Source organism: Myotis brandtii, unplaced genomic scaffold, assembly GCF_000412655.1.
Source record: "Myotis brandtii unplaced genomic scaffold, ASM41265v1 scaffold131, whole genome shotgun sequence".
In the NCBI taxonomy this organism is placed as follows: Eukaryota; Metazoa; Chordata; class Mammalia; order Chiroptera; family Vespertilionidae; genus Myotis; species Myotis brandtii.
In genome coordinates, this window is record NW_005354632.1 from 1,427,425 (window position 1) to 1,431,633 (window position 4,209).

Genomic DNA, 4,209 nt, shown 5'->3' on the forward strand with positions numbered 1-4,209 from the left:
ATTGATTCTCTGTGGCTCCTAAACAAATTGCCACCAACACTCAATTGATTAAAACAACACATCTATTTTATCTCACAAGTTCTATTAACCAAGAATCCAGGGGCAGCTTAGCTGGGTGCTTCGGACTCAGGGTCTCTCAGAAAGGGTCAGCTGGGGGCCACCAGCAGCTCCAGGGTCACTCGGGGGCGGGGGCTGCTGGCAGGCTCGGCTTCTCGCTGACTATGGGCTGGAGACAAACATTTCTCCCAAGGGGCCTCTCCACAGGGCAGCTCACGGCATGGCAGCTGGATTCCCCAGATTGAGGGAGGGAGTGAGGGCACCCAGGATGGAAGCCACAGCCTTTCTGACCCATCCCTTCTGCACTCTGCTTCTTAGAAGTGAGTCAGGGATGACACAGGCTGTGAACACCAGGAGGTGGGGGACTTTGTAGAAATCGTCTTTCTGAGCTCATTTTTATGTCCCAGAATATTCTTTGCTTTACAAAACTATTTATATTTCAACCACCCCTCAGGTAAAACTAGCACCCTACCTGTGTTTAGCAACTTTCATGAACTTTCTTTTCACTGTACATTTTCATATATATATATATACACACACACACACACACACACACACACACACATATATATCTCAGTGCTAAAATGCTATCTTCATACTGGCTAGAATGCATAAAATATAATAATAAAATAAAACCAAATGACAGGAATAAGCCACTTTATTACATTTATACAAGCACTACTTGGCAAAAATTGTCTATAATGATGTAATGGATTAGAAATACCTTAGTAGCCACCTGCCCCATGTGCATACCTGTCCCCTCCTAAGTGACGTCTCATTAATGTTCCCAATTAGCCAAGAACACTTACTGGCTCTGTACTAGGAACAGAGTCCTCCATTCTGCTGCACACACAGTAAGTAAAGTTGTTGGTGCCGCCCAAATCTTTAGAGTCCAACTGATAAGGCTGAAATAGCTGAACCTCATAGGGTCTAACGGGGAGAGGCAGTATGGGTACACCTGCCTCTTTAAAGCCATTTGAACAGGGCCCTGGGTCCCAGAGACCTGGCTTCAAAGGTCCGCTCTCTCGGGGCAAGTTCTTGGGCAAGTGCTCTTGTCTGGAAATAGGTATAACAATGCCAACCCACCCGACAGGACAACTACGAGGAAAGGCAGCTTAGCCACGTGGTTTAGGCACATGGATTGCAAAGCCAGGCTGCTTGGGTTCAATTCTTGGCTCTACCTCTTACTGTGGGGAAGCTCTTAACTTCTCTGCCTCAGTTTTCCCATCTGACAAGTGGACAGAATGATGGCACCTACCTCCTAGGGCTGGTGGGAGGATCAAGTGAGTTAATATGTACAAAACACTTAGAACAGTACTTGGCATTTGGTAAGTGTTACATGAATAGGGATACATGAGGCCATTTGTGTGAAGCCCTTTTTTTATGGTAAATCTTTTTATTGTTGGCTTCATCAGAAAAACTTGTATTACAGGCAATTTCTGCTGCATAATTTTAGTAAAGCCAGAGATGATCATTTCTTCTAGAAAAACAAACCTCTGCGGTTAGAAAGGAAGACAAAAAACAGATTTCGTTTTATGATCTACCTTTATCAAGCCATCCAGAGCACATCAGTTCCTTTATGTTATTACTTTAACGTTATTTAACAAGTCATTATAGAAAACACACAAGCCAAAAGCCTTCTATCCTTAATCTTCTAGTCAATCACCAAATTTCCCTAGATTTTTAAAGACATGAAAGTAAACTCATTTCAAATAACAGCACCTCAAACACCATATACGTTTGTAATGCGGTGCTCCAGCCAATTTTAAGCCTCGTGTTTTCCAGGTTTTAGCTGAAAAACCCCTCACTTAGGTTTTTATCAGTGTCATTGGGGGCTATTTTGTCTTACTAAACAAAGCACAATGTTAAACCAATTAATGATCTAGTCTAAGAAGATGGCCTAAGTGACACATTGTGTAAAGCCCTTAGCATAGCATCTGGCATAAAGGAAGGAAATACATTAGTCTCAATTTTTCAACCTTTCATTGTCTTATAGAGCTCTTGAGATAATAAAACAAAATAAAATAAAGCACTTAATGGTTTGCTGTGCCAGGATAAACATGACTATTAAGGTTTAGCTCATCCGGCTGCTGTGTCGAATAAGGGGCAGCTACTATTATTATGAATATTCACCAGCAACTGTCCAGGTCCCGATACATGGGGGCTGGGAATGCCAGATAACTCCGTGCAAAACCTCTCTCAAGCCAGGAGGTCAATATCCCAGCTCCCCGCGAGCGCCGTGCCCTGGGGTGACTACAAGATGTTCCTTTCAGCCCGGGCAGTGCTCTCTGGAGTTCCTCCGGGGCTCTGTATGTGCAGGGACTTCTGGGTCTGAGAATGGTTTCTTCTGGTTTCTGCTTGGTATTTTAATGGGCACATTAAAGTTTCTTATCTACTTGTCTTTTGTGTTTTTAATAATACCCCTTTGTGGCTGCAGGCGGAGCGCAGAGAGAATGTGCTAGAAAGCTAGCGGGGAGAAATGCCACAGACACACTGGGAGCCTGTGGCTCCGGGATCATCCGGTTCCGAGCGGAGGGAGCTGGCCGTCTACCCTGAGAGCAGTTTCCAGAAGGCCTGGCTCACGGGGGGAACGAGGAGGGGAGCCTCGGGGGCACCCAAAGGCCTCACTCAAATGCTCTTGTTCTGCTTTCTCAAGGGCCACCACTGTGCCTTATCCTCTCCCGAGAGCCCTGCTCAAGAGCACTCCATGTCTTGGGCCTTTCCTGCAAGGCCAAGAGGGGTCATTCATAGGTGGCATCAGCTTGGGTAGAAAAGAACGCATTTCTCAGAAACATAACCCTGCCTGTGACCCTGCTAACGACAGCCACAGACCGAGGGGAAAGAAAAGCATCTTAGAGCTGCTTCTGGGAAGCAGATCGCCCCCTGACCTCCTCCCCAGAGCCGAGCTCCGACGATCAGACTGAAGGCAAACAACAAAACAGGACAGTGGGGAGACACCGTTTCATGACTAACACAGCATAAAAGAAAATATACAAACAGCTCTCTGAGCTTTCAAAATAAATACGACTAGGACCACGTATTACTCAGAGGGTTTCGTTTTTATTAGGAATACCAACCTTAGTGACTATCCCTGTCCCACCCTAATGTTGAGCTCGTGAGAGATGCACTATTTCTGATCCCCTTCAACTCCAGTTGAAATTCTCCTTTTTTTGGGGTCCCTGTTTCACTGTTGTACCTGGAGGCTTTGGAGAAGTCTCGGCAGAGTTCGCTTGGCAATATTTTTATGTATCTTAAATCAAGTTCATTTCATAAAAGTCCTAACTTTCATCACCTTTCAAATTGCATTAGCTCGGCTTTAAACTCCTGAGTCGGAGAATCTCAGTGGTAAAGGCGAAGTTCCTGGTCTCTGTTATCGACTCCCTGCTTGGGGATTACTCGTGTTTTTTCATGTGGGATATAAACATATCCGGATAATTCTCTTGAGCTTCACTTGTTGAAATTTGACATTGGTCCTATCACTCAATTATGGCTGAGCTCCCAGAAAGCTTTCCTGGCACCTCTCTCATGGCTGCCTGGCCGCCCCCACCAGTGCACACGCTCATTCCTGGTCCCAATGTTCCCTTTAGAAGGAGGCAAAGCTAATAACAAAACACAGATTAGGGACACTCTGTCTCTAAAGACTATCTCAGACTTGTGTGGCTTGGGGCTGTGAGCCACAGAGGTCAAAAGATCAGATATTTGGGGTTTTCTGTCCTCATTAGGTAGGGTTTACGACTGCCTCTCTCATCCCACCTCCTGGCGACTCCCCGCACCCAACATTTTAGCTTTCCTCAATGTCAGCGTGTCCTAGGGATCCCGTCTGTCTCCCAAGGTTGCCGAAACAGGAACCGTTGCCTTCTTCCTTAAAAACTCCACAGTTGCATATAGAAATAGCAGATGGAATTAGTGGGAAAGACCTGTGTGTGTGTGTGTGTGTGTGTGTGTGTGTCCTCATGTGAGATATTTGCAACCTGCAAGGATCAGACCCTGGTCCTAGCCGTCAATTTCACTTCATGTTAGAATCCTTGCTCTACTACCATTGAGTATTTTCTCTTTCTTTGTGAATAACCAACCAGATTGTATCTGGTAAATGTATAAAACCTAGCTCTTAAGGGATTTTTCTTAAAAAAAAAATGTGCTTCTTTGTACCGT

At 45.2% G+C, this 4,209-nt stretch overlaps 1 long non-coding RNA gene across 1 annotated transcript in view; it reads right to left on the reverse strand.

Annotated features, from left to right (window-relative positions):
- The window catches only part of LOC106725041, a 20,506-nt gene extending 18,543 nt beyond the window's left edge, over positions 1 to 1,963 (reverse strand). The window contains exon 1 of the long non-coding RNA XR_001360897.1: positions 1,866 to 1,963. This is a non-coding gene — a long non-coding RNA (uncharacterized LOC106725041). The remainder of the gene's footprint in view (positions 1 to 1,865) is intronic.
- Between the last annotated feature and the right edge of the window lie 2,246 nt (positions 1,964 to 4,209).